This window comes from Falco peregrinus, chromosome 3 (genome assembly GCF_023634155.1).
Source record: "Falco peregrinus isolate bFalPer1 chromosome 3, bFalPer1.pri, whole genome shotgun sequence".
NCBI lineage: Eukaryota > Metazoa > Chordata > Aves > Falconiformes > Falconidae > Falco > Falco peregrinus.
Window position 1 is genome coordinate 15615175 of NC_073723.1, and position 24811 is coordinate 15639985.

A 24811-nucleotide genomic window follows, 5' to 3' on the forward strand; every position below is an offset into this window, starting at 1 on the left:
TAGGTACAAAAGAAAAATGTTGCATGCACGTTCTTTGGAGACTAATCTCAACTGAAAATAATTCCTATGAAACCGAATTAGCTAGATGTTAAGTCAGCTTCTTTCTGTAGATGATTTGCAGTCCATTCCACTTAACTTCATAAGCTGTTGGCAAGTTTAACTTATTTCTCAGTATCTGATGAAGAAATGGAATGAAGAAAGCATCTTGTTTCTTATTTTCCTTTTTGCAAGCGCCATGCATTGTAAATCCTCCTGCCAGGGGCAGTCAGTGGAAATTCAGGTTTTTTAAACTCTTGGGCTCTGACCTAAATGTTGAACGATCTCAATGATTTAGACTATATTTGCATTTGTGCAGAGAAAAGGGGGGAAGTACATGTGGTACTACATTGGGTGCCTGTGCCCAGGCAGTGGGGCTGGGGGGCAGCCTCGGGGGGGAAAGGGGGAGGGGGCCGGCCCCAGCAGCCCCCCGCAGGGCTCAGCTGAGCCCCTCAGCGGAGCCGGGGGCGCCGGGGAGGGGGGAAACAGGTTTGGGCAAGGGCCAGAGGCGGCCCCGGGGAGGGGGAAACAGGTTTGGGCAAGGGCCAGAGGCGGCCCAGGCAGAGGAGGAGGCAGCCGAGGGGGGAGCAGCAGCAGAGGCAGCCCCAGGCCGCAGCAGGAGGAGGGCAGGAGGTGCCGCAGGCCCGGAGCAGGGCTCCCCTGCAGCCCTGGCGAGCCCCCGCCGGGGCAGAGCCCCAGCCCGCAGCCCGGGGAGGGCCCCAGGCCGCAGCTGGGGGCTCTTTCCTGCAGGAGCTGCGGCCCTGGCGAGCCCCGGCGGGAGCAGGGGGTCCCTGAAGGGCTGCAGCCCGGGGCAGGGCCCGCGCTGGCGCAGGGAGACGGGGCAGGAGGCGGGAGCGGGGCTGAGGGGCTCACACGGGCTGGCACACGGCCCACACCGGCACAGCCCGGCCCGGCCCGCGGGGGCAGAGGGGCCGGGAGCTGAGGGGGCAGCTGGGAACAGGAATTTAGGGAGGGTGCTAGGAAAGTGTTTTAATGTTTGTCTTTGTCACTACCTGAACAATTGGCAATACATTAATTTTCCTCCGTTAGAGCCTGCTTTGCCTGCAGTGTGGTAACTGTTGAATGATCTTTCTGTCTTCATCTTGACCCATGAGCTTTTCCATCCTACTTTCTCCCCCTGTCTTGCTGAGAAGGGGCAGTAACAGTGCAGCTGGGTGAGGGTCTGACAGCAAGTCAAGGTCAGACCACCACAGGTGGTAATAGCTAAAAAAGAAAATACATTGCTCAGTAATCTGTCATGTCTAGATGTCAAGAGCATCAGCCAGGAAGGCTGAAACATCTGATGTGAAACAGGAAAGCAAATATTACATATGCTGTTTCTGACTATAATAACCTCTGAAAAGAAGAAGAGAAACAAATGTGAGTTCCAATGGTGAGTCTTTCATAAAAAAACCCAAACAACTAGTAAAACAGTTTCAATGGGAGTGTATTTATCTTAAGTACTCATATAATTTTTGTCTGGGAAATTCATATCTTATTGTTGAGAAAAAGGTGAAATAACTTTGATGTTACACACCAGAAACTGTTGTTTTGTAGCTGACATCATCATGATCTGCAGTATTTTGTAGTAAAGGAGAGTCCATAGAGAGTGGGTTACTGGGATAGATCCTAACTGGTACAGACATGCAGAGAAATGAAAAAAAATATATATACACTGATAGAAAATGATCACAAAATCACAGAATTGTTGAGGTTGGAGGGGACATCTCGAGATCGTCTAATCCAACCTTCTTCCTCAAAGCAGGGTCAGCTCAAGCACATTGCTCAGGACTGTGTCCATTCAGGTTTTGAGTATTTCCACAGATAGAGACTCCACAATCTCTCTGTGAAACCTATTCCACAGTTTGACCATCCTCACAGTGAAAAGGTTTTCTTACGTTTAAATATAAAAATTCCTGTAATTTCAGTTTGTGTCCATTGCTTCTCATATTGTTGCTGGACAGCACTGAGCAGAATCTGCCTCTGCCCTTCCTCCATCTATCAAGTATTTATACACATTGATAATGTGCCCCTGGGCCTTTTCTGCTCCAGAATGAATAGTCCCAGCCCTCTCAACCTCTCCTCATATGACATGCTCCAGTCCCTTAATCAGCTTTGTGACCCTTCGCAGTGTCCCTCTTGACTGGAGAGATGAGAGCTGGACCTGTGTCTTCAGATGTGTCTCATGGGGGGCAAATAGAGTGTGAGGATTACCTCCCTCAATCAACCACAGAAACCCTTTTTGTAAAGCAGCGGAGGAGGCTGTTGGCTTTCTTTGCCATGAGGGCTCATTCTGGGTCATGGTCAACTTGGTGTTCACCAGGATCTCCAGGGCCTTTCCTGCCAAGCTGTTTTGCAGCATGTTGCCCCCCAGCCTGTACTGGTGTATGGGGTTATTTCTTCCCAGGCATAGGACTTTCCATTCTATTTTCTTCTTGAGATTCCTGTCAGCCCGTTTTTGCAGCCTAACGAAAACCCTCTGAATAGCAGCACACATATCTAATGTATCAGCCACTCCTTCAGTTTCATATCATCTGTGTACTTGCTGAGGGTGCTGTCTGTCCCATCATCCAGGTCATCAATGAAGTTGTTAAACAGTGTTGGCCCTTAGGATACACCCTTGGCAACTTGCCTCCAGCTGGACTTCATGCTGCTGCTGACAAACATTTGAGCCCAGCAGTTCAGCCAGTTTTCCTTCCACATGGCTGTTCATTATCTAGTCAATATTTCATCAGTTTGTCGATACAGAGATGATGTCAAAAGCATTGCTGAAGTCATGATAAAAAACAGTCACTGCTTTCACCTTGTCCACCAAGCTAGTCATTCTGTTTTAGGAAGCTATCAGGTTGGTCAGGATTTCCTTTTCATGAATCTATGCTGACTATTCCCAGTCACCTCATCCTTCATACGTGTAGAGGTGGTTTGGATTATTGGCTCCATCACTGTCTGAGGGATTGAGGTGAGGCTGACCAGCCTGTAGCTCCTAGTTCTTGATCTTTCCAGACTAGTTAAAGCTTTTGTCAGTTGTACAAGCGTGGCTTCAGCAAAACAAGACAAGCAAATCGACTGCTCAGTATCATGCTCAAGATGTTGGTTCAAACAAGGTTTTGTATTTTGTTGGCCAAATGTCATAACCACTGTGTTTTAAGAATAACTTCCAGTTTCATGTCCAATACAGTGACTTAAGTCCCTGAAAAGCAACCTTCTATCTGTAAGTTTTGTAGAACAGCTACTTGTAATGATTAACTGAGCCAAGATGCTTATGAAATATCATTTTAGTTACAGAGGCTCAATTTTTGCATCACAAAACCCTCTGCTATTAAAGCTGTAGAATACTTCAGTGGAAAATAAGGGTTCAGAGGTCACCTTGAATTTATAACCACAGCTGATGTGAAGTACAAGTGGAAATTAGGTGATTCACACTTTATACTGCACAAATCTCTCTGTGAGAGTGGATATAAATTCTGTGGGCAGCAGTAGGGCAAAATGTATTGTAAAGAAGTCAATGGTTTGATTGTTAACAGCCGTGTTATAGAAGGATAGCACTTGCTTCCCACCCCTCCTTCCTAACCAGCAGCGAGCATCAGGTAAAACTTAACTCTAAAATGAACATACAGCACCACCTCTCGATGGGATTGCTTTCTGCAACGTGATCGTTCTGGAGTTCCTCTCCTCCCGGCTCCCTGCCCCCCTGATGAATGTAGTGAGAATTTGAGACAAGTAACATAGTATTTTGCGATAACAATTCTGTGAAAGTGTAAATATTCTCCCATCTCTGGTGGCTGCAGGGTCAATCTGTCTGCACAAGGCCTGTAAAGAGTTGCCATTTGCAACCCTGAGGTTACACCTATCCACTCAGTCCCACACGTGTTCACCTTCTCTCCACCAGTGCGATGGGGAAGAAAGTAAGAAGAGTGAAAGTGAGAAGCCTCATGAGCTGTGTAACCATGACTTGGGAGGGCAAGTGCCATCACTTCAAACATCCCCCCCTCCCCCTTCCTTCTCCCTCTCCCCAGCTTTATATGCTGATCATGATGTCATACGGTGTGGGATGCCCCTTGGGTCAGTTGGGGTCAGCTGTCCCAGTTGTGTCCCCTCCCAAGTTCTCGCCAACCCCCAGTGGTGTGAGAAGCAGAAAAAGTCTTGATGCTGCATAAGCACTGCTCAGCAATTACCAAAACAACCCTCTGTTATCAACACTGTTTCGGTCACAAATTCAAAACAGCACCATATGGACGGTAACTTTTCTATCGGCCCAAACCAGTACAGCATCTTCAATGAAACATTGGATTGGGCAACTGGGTCAGCTCCTCTATTGGGAGGTCAGAACCCACGTTTATGTGCTTTAACAAGGAGGTAGGTTTAGCAGGAATAGGAATCTCTTAAATTTGAACTGCTACCACCAAAAAAGTTACATGGGTGCCAGCCTTGTATGGAACTGTATTTTTACATAATTCAGACATCCTGAGGATGTTACTCCACATTATTTTTATATGTTTTTTCCCCCCTTGAATGTTATTATTTTGGTATGAAAATGGATTCTTCTTTTGGGCTGGACATTTCCTCAACAGACATTAGAGGACTAAAACCTCAATAAATAGGAGCCTTTGTTAGGGAACATTAAAATCTGTTAGCATCTAAAGAGTAAAAAAAAAATCCAACATGGATCCATGGTAATTCAGGCATCTACAAATATAAATAACCAAGAAAATTTTAAAATTTTGTGGATACTAGGTGAGAATCTCTTGTAGCTATTGTCTGTATTTGCATAATTTTGTCAAGAACTAGTTCTCTTTTAGCAGCAAAGGTTAACAGGTATCATTGCAGACTGACTGGCATAAATAGGTATTTCCAGGCAGTTTACTGCTCTGGCACACTTGCAAATAAGTTAGCCATCTTGGACCAAATTTTAAAAAAAAGCCTAATGATGAGGCAGTATCTATAAATAATCCAAAATACGCAGATTCAGAAGAAAAGTAATTCACGCATGTCTTGTCTCTTTCACAAAGAAACATGAGCTCAGAACTTTGAGGACCTGATGCTTAAAGTAATCAACCTGCTGGCTGACTAGATCCTCATAATAACATTATTTTTCTGAGAAAATCCTAGCAGCAACAGATTTCTTAAAGAGTTCTGAATTCTACGCTGATTTTCATTTAAAGAACAGGATAAAAATATTTTCTGTCAGTACAGAGCCTGCCGTGGGGAAAACATAAATACATGCTTGTAGTTAGCATGAAATCTATGGTATCATCATAATTTTATTCTGTTACCAAAACATGTGACAGGAATTCAAAATTCTTTCTGTTATCCATCACAATACAGCCTTGTACAGATAACATAATAAAATGCCACAGGCTGATTTATGCTTTAAAGATAAACAGTGTAGACTATATGTACCAAACTTTTGGTCATTGTCTCAGAAAAATAAATCACTTTGTCATTTTTATTTTGTAGGCTATTAAAAAATGTGATGGCTAATTAGAATGAAAAAATGTAGCTTCATTATTCATTGAATTGAGCTGCATAACACTGCACTATCAAAAGGATCCGGGGAAGAAAAGAGGCATTAAATTAGTAACACCAGACTTGAAAGTTTCTAAACAGTGCATATAAATAATTAATATCAAAGAGGAATATAAAAAATTAAAAGTAACTCGAATCCTGTGAACATGTGCGGTCCTTATGCAATCAAAACTCCCACAGAAACAAGAAGTTTTCCTATGAAAGAAGAGAAGACTTAAGGGCTTAGGAGATGAGATCAGCTGAAGGAAGAATGAACATTTATTAAATATGACCCAATCTGAAAAACTGTTTCTTGAATTAAAGCAGCTGTCTAATCCTTTCTAATAGTCACAATTATTTTCTAATCCTTTTTTTCCCCATCTTATCATTTGAAACAAATACAAGAACAGTGATTTCCAAAGGAAGATGATGCCATAAGAGCTTGCTAGTTTTACTTCTGTAAGTTCGCTTGACTCTTTTAAAGTGGATCTATGCCTGTGACTTCAGCTGTAATCTTTGTTTTGTTTGCATGAAGCAAAGAGGGAGAATGGAAGAATGACTTTTCTTCTGTGCCAAACTCCAGGGAATAGCGAAATTCATGGCTGTCCACAGGCAGCGGGCTAAGGCAGTGCCCACTGTGAGTGTTTTGTGGGGCAGCTAACTGCAGACAGTGTACGTGCTCAAGAGAACACACAGACTCCTACTACTCACTCGCATCTAGCTATTTTCCCTTTCTGTTCTACTACATGTTTCTACACTGAAACGACAGCCATCTTCCATTTTCCCAGAACAGCGCCAGCAAGTCCAGCAGAAGAAAAAAGTCGATTGAAGGAACAAAGCTTGAAGTCCTAAAGATAAACCTAGTTAGGAGAGAGTGAGGACTACAAGAGCTGTGATACTGCGCATAAATAGCAGCTTGCAGCTGGGCTTGAAACAAAGAAATCTGGCAACAGCTGCTACATGAACTTCCTACAACTGTTGAAGTCTTCAGCTCCTCTTGAATCCCCTTGCCACTGCTGTACTCTTCCTCAGTCTCAGATTAAAAAAAAATAGTGGGTTTTTCTGTTTATTTATGGACTTGAAAATTTCCTGGTGTCCCTTTCGCTGGAAGGCCCGTGCCATGAAGGGTTCTATCAGCTCTGCTCTGTCTCTTGCTCTCCCTCAGGTGAGGAAAATACCATCCCCTAGAGAAAACAGGTCCAAATCAGTCATTATAAAATGTTGAAATGAATGAATGATTTTTTCCAAAAAACCTCCACTCCCATACATACATAGGACTGTATAACTAGAAAATATATTTTTTAATTGTATTATACATGCTTACTGCCTTAGCAAAAAAAAATAAAAAAAAATTCCTGATCGTGTCTGGTTGCGGCAGACCTGTGAGCTCACCTTTACTGACAGTTTGCTGGGATGAGCAAGAGGATGGAGTGTAACTGATACGCAACAAGTTCATGCTCAGACGTACACACAGGAGAAACAATTCTTACCTGTTCCCATAGTCACATTTTAATTATGCTCCTGTGCCCCTCGTTCTCTCTTGGAGCTTTTTCAGCTTGCTTTCCATTTGTTTGCTGTGGGAGTAGATGTGCACATGATCACTGAATTGTCAGAAATCCTCCAAATCTAATTTACTGAAGGCAGGAACAACTGGATGCACAAGGGAACCTGAATAAAGTTCAGTTTAAGTAAAAATCACAAGCATTTTTAAAGAGGAGTGCTAAGATTATTTCCTTTTATTGTTTTAGGCAATAACATGAAAATCTTTATGGCTTTAAATATCAGTAGAAGAGCCATCTACTCATCATCTCATAAAGCATGCTGTTCTTCATTAGTGCTTGAGTTTTTACAAAATCTGTAAAGGCTTTTGTGTTTGGAAGTGCAAAATAAATTGAATTGTACAGAGTGTCAGCAGTCAGGCAAAATTAAGGATTTCAGGGAGCCATAATGGCAGAGAACATAATGGTATTTAAATTACTGGGCCATAAAGGATGGAACGATCAACAAGTGAGTAAAAAACATAACCCATGAAGAAAACTCCCAGAGCAAAGTACAGTTATTTCATCCCATTAAGGGATTCAACTTCTTTTCTAATTTTTGAAACAGATGGTATGACAAGATTGGCAATGCTCTACAGCATGAGCATCATCTAACTCATTCAGAGCTGAGCTGAAAATAACAAAATGAAACTCAGCATGGAAAAAGACTCAAGCTAACACATGTATGGGGAAAGAAATTCAAAACAAAGAGATGCAAACAGAAAAGGAAACCTGGAAAGCAAGTGTACTAAAGGAGGCCAAGAAAAGGGTGGCGCACAGATGATGTCCACTTAACCAGGAGAGGGGTTGTAGCTGTGCAGTCTTTAATTATCTAAACTGGAGCATGCTTGGAATGTTGGGACTTGCACTTCTAGACACAGCTAATAGATTAGTGATTACATGGCTTTTAATGATGAGAAGTCACTAAAGCTTGAGTTTCTATGCCTTCTGTAGAATTTTCCATACCTTCTTGACCTTCTTCATGGCAGACATGATGCATATATTTTATGGTTCAGAAGATCTGTAAATCTTGTTAGAGTTGCAGACTACTCTGTTTTCCTCAGCCCCCCAGGGAAGATCTGATTCAGCCTCACAGTGCCACCTTCTGAAACACCAGCAACTGAGTGCTGCGTATTTGGATATTTGTCATGAATAAAAAGATATTCACCAGGTCCATCTGTGTGCAGCAAGGTCAGACAAATTGACAGAACCACCCTTCCCTGACCAAAGTGTTTGGGGGGAGCTGTGCCTTTCCTGGTTCCTTCTTGGTTTTTATTTATAGCAATACTTAAGCACTTCCCATACATTACATTTCCACAATACATTCCTTTATAACTGGTTATGTAAAATAGTTCAAAATATCCTTTATTTATCATCATGAGGCTGAAAAATGAAGTTAATTAGAACTCATTCAGAGATTTGATGGCTGTGAGCAATTCCACTTCATAAGTTTCAGGACTAGTGTATTTTGTCCTTTTATTATTTGCTTCTGTAACACTTTCAATACTTTGTATAGTGGTCTCTTTCTTGTGACTATTAATGCATAGATTCAAAAAATGTCTTGGGTTTAATTATGTCTTAAAAAGAATCAAAGAGATACTTCATGTAATGTTTCATTCTCCTGGCACATCTCGGTTTTTTCTTTTGACTCCATTATCTTTTGCTTTACTAGTTTAAATTTAACATGGATTATTTGGAAATAAAGACCAAACTGATTCAGTTTTTCATTAAAAAAAGTTCATTGAAATCAATTGAGAAACACTGGTAAGTGCTTCAGAGTGCAAAATGATTTCCTGATAATTTTAGGAAGGAATCCTGACTCCTGTTCTCCTTCCCCGCCACTTTGTACACAATTAACTCAAGTGCTTTCCTTGCTTCTTTCTGTGGTGTATGTTGTCTTAATTGATCTGTTAAAAATGTTCATAATGAAAATTGAAAAAAAAAAAAAAAGGATTTTTTCCAAGTTGGTTTTAATTTCACCAAATAGTGATGCCTTGTCCAGTACAGAAAGAGAAAAAAGCATCCGTTTTGTGAAATTCTGTTGGTTTGTTTCCTTACAGACTGGCTAGATGTCTAGCTCTGGGCACCTCCAGTTTTGGCCAGCAAAATTACAGATGAAAGTCTATAAACAAGTAGTAGGATAGTCATAATGGATTTTTGTATCATGCAGGTTTATGCATTTAACTTCTATTTCCTTTAAGAGGCTTCTTTCATTAGGCTTGCTACAGAAGATTTGGAGACACACAGTCACATCCAAAATGGTGCCTCATAGCATGGCATTTTCGCATCTTTTCCTTTGGGAAAGCCTCTTCCTGCTTATTCTCTCTGTTACCTGAGCCTGGAGAAGGTCCCTGATGTAAAAAGCATGTCCTCTGGTCCTAATAATTGATTACTGAGTTATCTCCTGGTAAGGCAGATGGTTATACCCTTTCATTTCTTTCTCAGTCCTTCTTATGGTCCATTATGTTGCTCTTTTTTTGCACATCTTTTCCTGCCCACTTGACTTCTTTTTACAGTCTTTTGAAAGCTCAGCAGTACGTATGCTTACCTTGAAGAAATAATACCACACAGGCAAAAAAAAAAATAATTATAATAACTTCATTAAATTCTTTACATTCATTCTGTCATGAGCTCCATATTGACACCAGACACAGTATAACCAATGGTGAAATGAAGGAAAGATGCTTAAGCCAAGCAGTACCAGCCCATGGGCACTGTCAGTTTTTAGGGAGACTTGTTCTGGACATTTAGTAATTTAAATTTTGTTTGTTTTGAAAGAAAGATTCTAAGCATACATGGTAAAGAATCTGAGTAAAAATTATTCCCTTTGTAATTTGAAATATAAGGATAACAGTTATTAACTTGGGCCAAGGTTTATATTTTCCTTTAACACAGCAGTTATCGAGGAAAAGTTTTACATTAGGTTTGTAAAAAATCATTACATGAGCAACAGATATTTGTTATTTCCTGAATATCTCATGTTCCCAATTAAAAGTAGCCTTTTACAGAAAGTATCTTTTTCTGCTTGATTTTAAGTCATTACAGTGACTCATTAAAATATATTGTTTCTGCAAACTCCCTAAGGCAGCAAATGAAATGTCATACAGACAGATCATCATCCATAAGGCACTGCTTTGCAATTAATATGACTTTTATAACACACTGTTGGTTTTTTTAGACTGACAATGTGTCCTGAGCCTCATTTTTTTTTTTTTTAAAGCATTACAGGCAGCTTTGAAGTGAAGGGAATCACTTTGGGTATGTACAGAGACGGATGATCATGGGGATACAACCCATCGCTGCCTCTCAGTATGCAAATGATGCATGTCTACATTTGTAAGTGCAGAGGTTCACCATGGGACTTTGTGTATACAAATGTAAGAAACTGTTTGCAAACCCTCATGGTGAATTTAACATAACTGTAGCATATGTAACACACTGGCTGACTGCACAGATCCGTGCTGGGATAAATGGCCTGTACTGAGGGAAGGGCCTGAGCAAAGACATCAGAAGGTTGCAATGATGTAAGCACTAGTAATAGAGAGTGGAGAGAAAGATCAAGTTTGGTTTAACCCAGCACTTGTGGGATCTTTGGTCCAGCTGTATCCCAGTCAGGAATATACCCTTCTACCTTCCTAGAAAGGCTGCAGACTTTCATTCTCCCCTGTTCATGCTTTTAAGTACTCATTATATCTCTGGATGTAATGTATATCTAGGATCGTGGTTCCTAGGTTCACATCCCAGCAACAGTGATGGAGTGGTGTTTCACTGAGTGGAAAGTATGCAAAGGTCAAACTGAAATCCTACTATATGAGAATATTAGGAGCAATTACTGCAGCCAAACAGAGCATTTACCTGACAAATGCAAAACTGTTCAAATCCCTCTATCATGCAGATTGTTTTATTAAGAAAAAAAAGGGATGGGTTTGGTTTTCCAAATTGACATGTTTTCCTGACATATTTATTAAGCTAATAAGCTACAATATCAGATGGGGAATTTATCAAGGATGAATCAAGCAGTTAATGGTGAGGGTGGGACTTCCAGATGCTCTGAACTGCCATCTGGGAATGCTGCTCTCCCTGCTGCCTCTGTACCCAGCCTGGAGAAACCAGCCTCCTGGTACAGGGCTCAAAGCAGGCAGGGTAGCAGGCTGCACACAGCCTTCCCTCGCTTGCTACAGGTTCATGCCCTGGTGGGGCTGGGATCCCCAAGGAACTAAATCATGCCTTTAGGGAAATAACACATTGATGCTTTGCTCAGGCACATATAATCTCCTCTCACATTAATGGCTGGGCTGTCTGAAGCACTATTACTCCTCTGCTTGTTTCTGGCAGGTATGCTTGACTGACTGACTAATTTGAATTTTTTACTGAATTTTTTACTCTTGCTGCTTTGAAAATTTGTGTGTTGTGACATCACTACCAAGTAGTGACACAATACCCTCAGCAAACACAGTGGTGTCACATCATGATGGCTGGATTTGAAGTAGTCTGCTCTCCCCTTCTTGCTAGCTCCATGGCTGTTTTCTTCCTCCTCCCTCCTTCCCTCTCACTCTCCAATTCTTTCTTTCCCTCCTTTCCCTTATGAAAGGATAAATGTTCCCTCTCTAGTTTGTGGTGTTTTTTTTTTTTTTTTTTATGAACAAATGGGAGGTATTGCATCTCCCAGTTCCATTTAGGCCTTTGGCGCTAATCTAACCAAAACACACCCAAGGAGATTTTTATCATGCTCTGGAGATCTTTATTTGACTGTAGGGACTAATAATGAATATTCAGCAGCTCAAGGAAACAGAGATGAATAACCCAGGGAAAGAGAAATAAAAGGCCTAATCAAAGGAGAGAGATAACTTGAAGATAAAATGTGATGGTACTATGAACCAGAGGAATACAAAAGGCTCTTCCAGATTGCAGAGATTGTGGAGGAGAACGCTTTTCCCTGTAAAGGATAAAACACCACGTGAAAAAGAGTCACTGAGATCAGGAAAAAATATTTCTGCTGTCATAGTTATGGCCCTCAGATTAAATGAAACTTTCACTCGAGATTTGTCTCCTTAAGATGGAGAGGTCCAGCTGTTGACCTTGACCTGCTGTCTAGATCTGGTTCGTCCATCCAACCCAGAGTGGCTCTTTAGGCAGCAGGAGCTCCCCTAACCCCTGAGTGCTTTCTTTCAAGCACAGAGTGTCTCTGTATGGAGTGTGACATGAGCTGGTCCTGCCTCTGCTGCCCAGAGAGGGTGAAGCAAGCAGCAGACATCTGCTTGCCCAAGCAGTCAAGCCTTGTCTAGCTGAAATGGCTGGTGCTGTCACATCCATATAACCTGCAAAGAAAAGGAATACACCCTCCCCCCAAAATCTGCCCCCCCCCAAATAACATACTTGACCTACTTTTTAAAGGTGTCAAGCTAGATTAAATGGATTGCCTATAACGAAACCAGCAATGAATAAAAAGCCTTCCCAGCTGAAAGACAGGTCTGTTAATTCCCTTTCAGTGCTCTTTGCTGTTCCATAAGGTGTCTGATTTTAATTCCATTTCCTTAACACATTAATAACAGGACACAGCCCCAGGTAATTACTCTTTGCTGCTGGAAATGAAACTGGAAGTATTTGAGCCTCCTGTGCCTGCGAAGGATTTACTTGCTGGGTCATGGGGGACTGCACTGAAATTACTTTGCAGGATTTTCTTCCTTGGTTTGGAATTTGTGAATGATCAGTAAGTGATTTTCAGCCATCAATCAGGACCTGTACTTTTACCTGAATTATTTAAATGAGAGACCCATATTTTGGTCTCAATTTCTTTTAAGCAAAAACTGTAAAGGTAAAAGCTGCTTTCAGATTGAAATACGATGTTTCACGTTTTGGGACTTGCACCTGAGGAGCCTTGCAATACACATTTCCCAATCAGCTACACATCTGGGGAGCATCCCCCATAAAGCCTCTGAATTTCAGAATTAAAAAGCAGAATCCATTTACTCAAGTCTCCAAGCAAAGCAATTTGGACTTTGATTTCTGGTAGCATCTTTTGGCTGATTTATGCTATGATTAAAATTTTTGTTGCTGATGATGCATTATGCATGCAATATCTGATGAAGTAAGATCACAGTAAAATCTAAAAATAGAGTCATTCAAGTATCCTTAAAAGAAAACCTGACATGAATACTAGCTCACACATCAATGAAACTGAGCTGCAAAGACACACTCCTCTTATCCGCACTTCAAGCAGAATTTAAAGCATAGACAGATCTCTGTTGTGCACATTTCTATCATCTAGACCTCAGAGGTGATTTGATTTAATTTAGTTTAATTTAATGAGACAAGAAGACTGGCAAGGTATTCACTGAATTCTTCCATACTGCAGAGGTTGATAGTTTTGCCCATTTTGCCCTACGCAGTTCATGTGTTGCAGTTGACTGGCCGTGACTACTCCTCAGCAGACCGGTGGGTGCCACCACAAGTCAGGGGTAGCATTTCAAAACAGCTTTTATTTTCTCTCAAATAAAAGAACAAAATAATTCAACCTTATTGACATCAACGAAGGAAAACATCGTTCTTTCAAACTAAGCAGCCACAGCCTAAACATCTGCTCTCTGCCTGAATCATTTATTCTCTCCTTGATTTGAAAATGTGCTCAGGAGGGTTTAGGGCTTAAGGTTTATTTGCATAACCTGCATATTGGTGTCCTAGCATAAGGATCAGCTGCCTTCTTGAGTCACTGGGGACCCTAAACCTTGTTGCTGTGTCCCCTTCCCTTGGAACAGACACCTCTGAGGGTGGGAACATCATTCAGCCTCCAGCAGAGTGACAGGGAAGGTAGTGAGTGTTTGATCAGTTAAACGTGGTTTAATCTGTATATTCACAGAGTGAATGTGTCTCTGTGGGTAAGATATAGTTATCCAGAACATGACAGGGGGATCCACTGATCCTTGGGCAGCAAATCAATTTTGCCCCCTTCATGTAGCTTGGAAAGGGAAGAACCAGGTAGAGAGATCCTAAAAAGTTTTGGTAAGGGATTCTTCCAATTTAGTCATGGAAGAATACAATGAAAGGTACAGAAAACATGAATGACAAGTAGAGCAACAGGGATTGTTTGGAAAGAGAAGAGCGATGGAAAAAGCAGTGTGACTTCTGGACTCTTCCCCTCCCAGAGCCCAAGTGATCTTCAAAGCTTCTCCAGCATGTGTTTTAATGTTTGCCTCCATGCTGACGTCACTTTCCTCTTCTCTGAAGTTAACCCTGAAGAATACAGGTCTTCCTTTGAGGAATGCTTCCTGCAATTTGTTATTTTGGTTTTGGTGTGATAGTAACTGCTGTCAGCACATGGGCTTTATCGACAGCAGGCTTTGGTTTTGAACACAGCAGTTATAAACAGACCTGCCTGTAAAGAGCATGGAGTTGACCTTGCAAACATTGTGTACAGTATTGACGTCGGCTTGCTCCTTAGCGAAGGGATTTATTTGTTTTACCTCTGTATCTTCAGCAGTGGAAGGCTCTGACAGAATATCAATGGACTGGGTAATTTCTCAGGCATTTCAAGACAGCCATCCCTTGAAATTGAGATTTCATCACTTTGAGACTTGAGAAAAAAACTTTTTTTTTGCTTTTCCCACCACAGCACGTAGTGTCTGGATCATTTGAAGCACATTGCAGCATTTAATTAAGCTTTCACTACTTCACACACAAAAAAGACTCAGGCTTTCAGTAAGTGTATGTAGAACAATTAGCCTCTTAACATTCAGCAAAACAGAGATGACTTTAATTATTTCATTTGCAGTTGCTACTTCTAGCCTGTTTGGTTTTGAATAGCACAGCTATGATAGTTAATAACTCTAGCACAGCCAGAGAAATCAACAGTGAGGTAGATGTGCTTGCAAGCAAAGCTACATGCAACCTGTCTTCATGCCATGCTTGATTGTTACCCTTTAAAACTGATCAAATGAGGGCTCTACATTGTCTGCTAGCACCTCCATGATCAATATTATAAACAGTGTTTAATGCATGCAGATTTGCCCTCTCTATGGTGAGTAACAGTGACTACAGCAGCCTGTTATTTAAGAGTACGTGACAGAATTGCTGGTTTTGCTCAAATGGTCTGGGCTTGTACTTCCAGAGCTGAAAGCTCCAGCTTTATTCCCAGTTAATGACAGCAGCACTAGTGCCTGCACACATGCATTATTTACATTGAAACAAAATTAAAACTTTGGCAGAGGAGAATATTTTAGGTAGATTGTTTCTGCTTCCGTGAAGCAGTGGGAAGCTGTGATGCCTTAACTGAGAGAATAATGCAGTTAGATCTATCTTTGATACACCAAGAAATGACAACGCAGTTTTGCCAAGGGTCAAAATATTCTAGACCCATTCCTAACTAACGAGGTAGTGATACATCTCCCCACCAAAGAGGGTACCCCCACACCATGACATTTTGAAAATTACATGAATTCCATACAAAAGAACTGCACCCTGAGAATTTTTCTAAATTACTCAAATCTATAGGAGAGAGAAATCCATCAGCCAGAATGTCATTTATTCTTCTGTCAATCTGATAATCTAAATAGTATGCAGTTGAGATTGTGGCGAGTTGGATTGCTTGCTATTTTTGTCCTAGATTTATAAAAGTCAGATGAAAGTTTCTTTCTATCCACACACACACACACACAAAAAAACGGTCCTGCCCCTCATCTACATTCTTAAACACTGGAGGAAAATATTTTATTTAAGCCAGACAAGACAAGCTTATCCAATAAATACTGGGAAAATAAGTAGTTTTGGCTCCTGAAACATTAATAGAAATATGAATCCCTCTAGTATCAAACACATATAAAACTGTCAATAGTTTTAGAAGTAAAACTTTTGAGCATGCTTACTGAAATGTCTAGTCTATTATTGTGGAGGTAAAAAACCAAAATAATTACTCACCCATGCTCACACACTCTGTAGATTTGGTTTAATATTTAGACTTTTTTCTTAGAGTATAGCTGTTTACAAAGGTTTAAGGTGAAACTGGTTTTGCTCCACTTCTAGCCATCCCCCTCCAAGAAAATGGATTTTTCAAAACAAGTATTTTTTTTATGACAATCTATTTCAGGAAAGATGCCATTTCCACTCATTTGCATGAGACCAATTCTGCAGCAGTCCTCAGGGATATAACAACGGAAAGATTATTCTTAAACATATCTGTCTCACTACTGCCCTGTGTTCTGAATATGTTTTTGAATATGGAAAAATCTTGACTTTACTACTGTATGAATCAATATAGTTCTTCAGTTTTGAAAATGAAGCGTTTTGAATCTATTTTGATTTTACAGATTAAATCCTGAACTACCAGAATTCTGAAAGCCAGAATTTTGCTATACTTTTAAAATATATCCTACAGCTCACTAACATAATGTCAGGCATAAAATGTATCATCCAGTTCCATTTAAGGTGTTAAGCTTGTGCTCCAGTGTCATTCCACTTAAATGATCCTGCTAATGAATACTCCACAAATTTTGACTATCTGAGGAAAAAGGAGAGGCATAATTTGCTGTTATAAGGCAAAATATTTGGACTATTGGAGACACACCTGGAGAATGGATTTTGACACCAGCCAGTCCCCGAGGGAGGGCAGTGTCCTCTTTGACTCTTTCCACAGGAGCTCATATCTGCATCCCTGAGGATTTCACCCTGGCAGGAGGGCATGCAGGGGAAGACACTCCTCTTAGATAGTGGGTTTCAATACATTGGGGGTTTAAACATCAAATCCAACACTTCATACCTCAACCTGCAAATCCCTGACAGTCAGGTCACAGAACCATGGCTTGGTATGGTCCTGGTTAGACTCCTTACCAAGCTTTTTGGTTTTGATGTGGCTCTAATAGTATGTGAGAAGCACAGAGAAGAAAGAGGGCGGAAAACCCTATCCTGCATTAGGGCCAGAAGGATTTAACTAAAACCAGTCTGACATTAGCCTGAGCCTGTGAGCCTGTTTAGCGCTGCAGAAACACAGTTCTACTAGAACATCTTCAGAGCTGATCTGGCCAAAAAGGTGAAGCTCATTTGGGTATGGACATACTAAGCTATTCCCAGCTCAGGAAAGCACCTGTGTGTGATTAAATACCAGGTGCTATAGGGATGATGCTGCAGATCTAAGGTCTCTATGGACAGCTGGGCTCCAACACAGTGCTTAGCTCACTGTTTATGAAAAAAAAAAAAAAAAAAAAAAAGGCAATCAGATATGGCAAAGAGTAATAAATTATGTTTATCATGGACAAGGAGATACATTTACCTTTTTTCAAACCATACTTCAGTTTTACTAGGTACTCAGCACAAGTGAGAATTACACTGGAGGGCAGAAGTCTGCTGCTGTTGGATCAAAAAAGCCTCTCTGAGTTCGATAGCTGAATAATTAAGAAAGACTTAATTCAATTCTGTCAATCTTCTCTTAGCTATGAATTGCTTCAGTGCTATATTTACAGCTGTTACGTAATCTTAAAGGTTGCTTATGATATAATGAAGAAACTCAGCAGGTTGCCAGTTTAAATAATATTTCATGTGTGTGTTAAAAGGAGTTATCCATCCCTATTCATTTATGTCGTTACAGTCTTGGGACTTGGGAAATCTTAACTTTGGTTTATTTACACTATTATAATAAATCTTGCTGCAGTATGGAGCTAAATTATTTTTTAAATAATGATGCAGATTGGACTCTTGCTCAAAAGTAGAACCGCAAATCAACAGATGTAACAGATATATTTAAACTAATTACCAACACATCACAGCAGAAACAGGCACATGGCGCGTGGATTCTTTTTCCTGTACCAACCATCTGATCCATGCCTGTGATCATTAATTTAGCACATGCTGAATTGTATTTTCAAACACTTCTCAAAACAAATGAACATGTCTTTCAGTTTTCAGATTCCAGTCATTCTGTTGCGGACACTCTTCATTTAAAGGCTATCTGGACCTTGATAGCCAGCAGCATTATTTATCAATGAAATATCTAATGGGCCAGTTCTGCAGATGTTGGAATTATCACATGACAGTTGTCTCTTGGCAACAATCACTGAATATCCAGAGTGAAATTTATCAGCTGTCACAAACTGAACTCAAACTAAAGGTTTATAATAAGAGGTAGGCGTGGAGGGCAAAGAAGGGAAGGAGGGTCACAGCACACCTTTACACCTTTGCCCATGGGTTTGGTGCGCAGTAGCTTATGAGTTGTCTTTGAATCTTCTGCAAGCTAGACTTCTAGCAAGTCCCCAGTAAAATTATACCAAATGTAGATTGAACAGGGAATTGCACAGCTAAGAGCTCTGCTAGATCTTCAGTTTAAAGCATGTAATTCTGAAGAGCTAGACAATAACAACTCCTGAACAGTGTGAAACAGAACAAGTAAAATAGGAACAAGTGTACTTCCCTGAGCTGTCCCCTTCACATTAGTGAGATGGCTCTCATGAGTCAAGTTACTTGCATTAACAAGATGCTGCACTTTACACCTTTTGTTAGAAAAGAAAACTCTCTCACACATGCAGAAATTGCATATTTTTACAGTTTTTCAAGGTCCTTGCAGAGGAGGTTTCTGAGTCATGCAGCTTGTTATTTCATTAGCAACAACATTACCACAATGAGTGAAATTAAACCTACATGAAGAACAGCACAAATATTTGAAACATTAGTATTGGCAGGAAAGATAGCCAACTTGTTGCTGCCTGGTGCCTGTTCTAGAGCCTGAAAAAGTAGACTGGATGGCTGCTGCTGAGGGAGATGCTGACATTTTATAGAGGGGAAGGTTAGTTCTGGGCAGGAAAAAGGGATCTTTCTAGCAAGGGTAGATGCTATGCTGTCTCTAAAGCTTCTCAGAGGCTCTAAACTTGGATTCCCAATGAAACCCAGCTCTTTTTTGTCTTCCTTTCTTTAGCCACTACTCAGCTTCTGAGATGGTGGCAAAAGAATGGGATAAAATATGGTATCATGGAGACCAGTGAGATTTTCAAAGGGTTACTAATGCACCTGTAGTCAATGGTATCATCAATAGCTGAAAGGCAAAGTAAAATTCCTATTAACCCAAACACATATGATTGATCTGTGTCTATCTGGTTTCTGGTATTTATGACTGTAGTACTGCACCCCAGCAACTAAAACTTTAACAGGTTGATCTTTGTAAAGAAGGAAGGAAAGAATAAATAATTATTGCTGCTTTATATATATGGAAAATGGAGATCTATAAAGATGGCATTGAAAATCTCCAAAAAAGCAGGGAATAAGAAGCAGACTACAAGAAGTTCAGGCTGTTGCACAGAGCTGGGGATATCTTTATATTGGGACTGTGTTATTGACTGGCAGAAATGTGGATTCTCCCCTTCCCATCTGACTACTGCCCAAAGAAACGTTTGCCTCAATAGACATAACCGTGCACACCAGCTTGGGTGGGCAATCTGCAGGGCGTTGGTAATGAGAAGGATCTGTGTGTTTGTCAACAAAGTTGAGAATTATTCCTCCATCAAACAGCACCACAGTACAAAACTTCTTAAGATCACCCATTACCTACCCCAGCTCTTCCCTTGGTGGTCTTTGTGAGGACATCTCATGACCTCACCCTTATGAAAGCACAAACCTCACAGTTTCCTCAAAGCCTCAGCTTTCCTCAGCTCCAGGGAGCTGACATTTGCACAGCTCTTCTTCACCTCAGGTCTCCTGGTTCCTCCTGACTATCAAACTTCCCAACTGCTTGAGATGAGCTTAACAGAAGAGGCAGAGGAGAGCAGGGGACAGTGTGAGGGGCACCATGTCAGGTGCCTCCACCTGGTACATAATGTGATTGTTTCTGATAGGCCCTGCTTATAGCCAGGGTGAGCAGCTAGGCAGCAGTGGTGAGGAGAAACTCTCAGTGTGGCCATTCATGCCTTTGAGAAAGGGGGTGGTTGCTCTCGCTGGCTGCACTTCAGGAACACTCACTGTCACAAATTCCCCTGCCTCAGACTGGCATGCAGGGCTTGATCTGTGCCCTGCAGGTCCACAGCCCACATGCATCTGGTACATGAGGTTGAGGCCTGCAGGAGAGGATTATTGCAGACCATCCACCGAGCTCTTCATCCCCTCAGCCTGACACTGACACAGCACCAAAGCATCACAGGAGTGATCTCATGCAGCTCATTCTCTGCCTCTATGAATAAAGACCAGTTTGAGAACAGTGGGCGGTGTGTGTGTGGTAGCTAGGGGGAAGATCATGAAATAGCAAGATGAGGATGTAAGAACAATAAGAGAAGCAAGTGTGAAGTCTTTGGTATTTCAAAGTACAGCTCACAAGGAACCTACAAAATCATATTTCCCAGGCAGATGCAACACACCATAATCTTGTACAAATACTCTAGCCCTTCTGCAACCCCGAGATAATTTAGAAGGAAGGGATATTAAGTGTCCTGGAATTGCTTTTTGAACAGCTGTGAAAACCTCTTTGCATCTCTTCAAAGAAGAGCTTCTTATATGGAAAAATTGAATAAGCTGCCTTTTGTTTTCAGGCAACCTCTAGAGCAGAGAGGCTGTGGAGGATCAAGCTGTGAGGCAAACAACAAACACCACCTCCACATGGCTAGGCTACAAACATACTAATATGTTAGTATATCCGTCTTCAAAATTCCGTGATACCTGGTAGGACAAAGGCTACCATCCCATCACCTGGAGAGTGCTAGGATGTGACAGCTAAAAATGGTTAAGTTTTTCAATGCTAGAGTCCACAACTTTCCACTAACAGCCCTAAACATAAAGATCCCTTCCCTTCTTTGCATGCCATGCCGTCTGTTGGCCAAGTCTCATTCCACTGCACAGTGGACTTTAATTCCAGACACTGAGAATTTGCCTCAGTTTTCAGAGAAATTATAACAGGAGAGAAGGTAATAACAAGCAGTAGTGGAAAGGTCTGGGTAACAAGATTAACGCGACACATTAACACAAATTGTCCGTGCTCTTAATTCCTAGTCAACAGGTTTGGTGGCAATGCACCAGCTGGTTTCTCATGGCAGCTGCTGCTTTAAGCCAAAGTGGCTTTTGAGGCAATGCTGAGGTGCAGACAGGCTTAAAACTTTCAGAATTATTTTTATCTCACACAAGAAAGATGGCAGAAAGGAACTTGGGGCAGGGAGGAGGATTTAAATCAACAACAGAACCACCTAAGGACCAAAGGAAGGAGCCAACCTAGCTGCAAACTGATAGAAGGACAGGTAGGGCAGAAGTAACTAGAGACCTTTGAAGATTAGCAGAATAAACTAGCATTTCCTCTAGGGAATTAGGGTGTGAGAAAAATTAGCAGACCTAGAGTAGCAAAGCAGGATGGTAATTGCAGCAGTAAATAGACTTACAACAATCCTGGAGATACGATATGGACAAAAAAGTAGCAGGTCCAGGTGAATTGTCAGCCACGCACAGCTCCCCACTTGCTGTTCCCACTCACACAGTTTGTATTGCTGCCACCAGTGCTGCGACCAGAGCTGACAATGTCCTGCTCTTGCACTTAAAGCCACTAGAGTGTTTGCACTAACTGCATCTGCTGCTGAAAGCCCATTATGAACAAAGTCAAACACCTCAAAGTGCGAAGGCAGAACTGAGTCCCTGGGTCTATTCGTCTCTTCTTTCTGCGCTTCTGGTTTGGCGTGCGGCTGTGTTTTTAGAAGCAAGCTGCAGACAGCTGCCGACCAGATTCTGCTAAGGTAAGTGCTGTGTTGAAAGTAAGAATGAATCATTTAATAAAGCTTCTTTCCAGAACTTGCATAAAAAAGGCTCTATGGAATTGTTAGTTTAGCTCCCCCACACCCCCACCCCAGCCCCAGCCCCCATCTTTTCTCTTAATAGTCTCTGATACTCATTTATTATTAGAGAATTAAATTCTGACTTCATTGGGTCTGCTGGGGTTGGTGTTGGTTTGTTGTTGTTGATTGGTTTGTTTGGTTTGGGGTTTTTTGTTTTGTTTTGTTTTGTTTTTTCTTTTTTTTTTTTCTCCTTCTGGTAAGGACAGAGAGCAGTACATTCTGTATAAAAGAAAGGAAAACACATGCACTTCCTAACTATACAGGAGAAAGGAGAACCTCCTCCCTGCAGCACTCCTTTGCTAAAGGAGTAGATTGATGCTGGGAGGTAATACTGCTGATTCATTTTCAGGGTTGTTTTACTGGTGTGGGAGTTATACAACAAAGAATGAACTAAAAGATGCTTGTTTTGCTGTTTACTCTTGGGGACTTTGCACATCATGCTTGTTTTTTTGCTTATGTGGACTGCAATTCTATCATCTTCTCCCCATTTTAAAAAGTAAACTGTTTAAAGGTGCTCTGTGTAATGTGTTAAGTAACACTGTTGAGGCAGGTGTCATTGAGTCTATCTACTTACTACTGGGTTTACTGAGAAAGAGTAATAGCCCCTTTCAGACCTCAAAACCACATAATTTCAGCAGTGTAACTTAATGGCTTATTAGAAGGAAACTGTATAGTCGTTCTGGGAATGAGTGAAGGTCCCTCAGCCCATCAAGGTTTGTCCAGCCCTCGTGCTTCACTTCCCCTAGGGCAGCCTCTAATCTGTTTTCAATGATTGCAATATTTTTTGCCTCAACCATCTTGCTTTGGAAGCAATGTGCACATTTATGGGTCTGTTTACTGGCCTCAGACTGGAGCTTGTTTTTCTTTGTTTTATTTGCCTTTCTCTTAGAAAGAAAATCCCAGGGCAAAAGCTTAGCTACAAAGCACACCCTGAACTCTGAGGATGATCTTTCTCTTTCCTTTTACTGGCAGGTTTTTTAACTCATACAGAGTCATCAGACACCTCTCTTTCCTCCTTTTTTTTTAAGTACAAAAAAAAAAAAAAGATAAGTTATATATTTATTCTGTTTTCATTTTCTGGTATCTCTATATGGTATCCTCCTGAACTGGAAATCTTGCATCAGTGAGATCTAAGCCAGTACCCAAGGTCAGAACTGGGCGTTGAACTTGTGCCACGATAGGGTAGATTTAAAAAAACCCCACACTAGTATTGAGCTCTGAAGGAGAAAAATGCATTTTTTTTCTGGGATTTGCTATTGCCTGAAATAAATAATTTCACACTGAGTTTTTTTGGTTAGATACTCTTTTCTTCTTTACTAGGTAGCTTCTTTTAAGGGACAGATTTTCCTAGAAACGCTTTAAGAAACAAATACAAACCAAAGTCTCATTTTCTTGAATATGGCAGGTCCACAGCACATAGTCTGATAAGGCCCAGACCTCTTACAAGACGTGAGCCCTGGCAGTCTCTGTCTCCCAGAGGCTTTAGTGATGTCCCCAGTTGTGTCTTGTACCAAACCACATACCATCTCATCTCCTTTAGGCCAAACAATTTTACTGGTGTCCAGGTTTTATCAGATTAAAAGTACTTACCTGAGAAGCTTCATTCTGTTAGAAAACTGTTAAAAGCTGTTTCTCCCATGACAGTTCACAGTTAAGAAGTGACCAGACTGTATGGGGCAAACAATCAAATTCCTGATCATATTTAGAATCAGGATTCTCCAGTTATATCAGAAATGTGTTTTGTTTTGTTTCGTTTTGTTTTGTTTTTTTTTGGGGGGGGGGGCTGTTTTTATTTTGGTGGGGTTTTTTATATACTGGTAAACAAAAACAGAATAAAAGAAGCAGTGAAAAGAAAGATTTTTGGGAAGCCATATAACCGTTACTGAGAAAACTATCCTTATTTAGTAGAATCATTCAGTGATGGAGTAATACTGTTTACCTTATCTTGACCTATGCGTAAGTGCTTTAACCATGAGTGCTAAAATGAATTTTTTTAAAAAAGTTAGTTTCACATTCCTTAAATGTCATACTGCAATGTCCAAGGGAAGTACAGAGGTGATTTCTCAGACTGGAAGCATCCAAAGCATTTTAACCAGGAGCTGGGAAGGAGGAGCGCTTTAGCTCCGCAGCAGTGTGTCCTGTCCATAACAGGGTGCAGAGCCTGTGCTCCAGGTGATGTCAATGGGGAAGGCTACAACTTCCTTACATGCCTCTGTCAACCCGTTCTCTTTATGGCATTATAGGTCAGCACAAATGAAACTTCACTTAGAAGCTGAATGCTGCCCATGTGCATCACAGAAAGCCACTGCCAGATATTTACATTCAGGCACAACATACCTGGCTGCCAAGTTTAGCATAAATTTAAACCTTTTCCTGCTGCAAAGTTCTCACTCTGCAACGCAGAACATTTGCACGCAGACCTGCTGTTCAAATACAACAAACTTCTCGCTGTTTTTTCCTGTACCCATTTATAAGGTTGGTTTATAGGCTCTCACTTTTGTTGGTGTCCATTCCTGAAAAGTCCATGAACACTGCTGTTTTGCCTTGTGTCCATTCACACCCTTAGCCCTTGAGCTGCGGTAATTAGGAACAGTACTTTGTAGGGGATTGCCGTTTTCACCTTCAGCTTTGGGAGTACTAGGAGGGAAGATAATTAATTAAAACTGGCTGTATAAAACTAGCAATATTTGTGCAAACAGCTGTTTATACAAAAATGAGAACAGCAGAAATATTTTTCTTAGAAAAAGAAAAAGCGGCAAATTGTATTTTCCAAATTTGGATCACATTTGCACTGGATGTGTCTCCATGAGAAAGCATTGGACTTACATCAAGCCAGTTTAATTGTGCCTTTACCATGGCCCAGTATGCTCCTCTTTCATCCTTTCTTGATTATTCCCTTGTTCAACATGATTGCTAGTTTTCAATATGCAGCACCCCAGTTGAGCTATTTGCATT

General features: G+C 41.1%; 1 long non-coding RNA gene across 1 annotated transcript; it reads right to left on the reverse strand.

The window, feature by feature from the left end:
- Nucleotides 1-1118: 1118 nt before the first annotated feature.
- Nucleotides 1119-21737, reverse strand: LOC114013236 (uncharacterized). Its single transcript, XR_003556119.1, has 3 exons — nt 21410-21737; nt 7032-7115; nt 1119-1260 (listed from the first exon to the last, which is right to left on the reverse strand). It is a non-coding gene; the product is annotated as an uncharacterized LOC114013236 (long non-coding RNA).
- Nucleotides 21738-24811: the final 3074 nt, after the last annotated feature.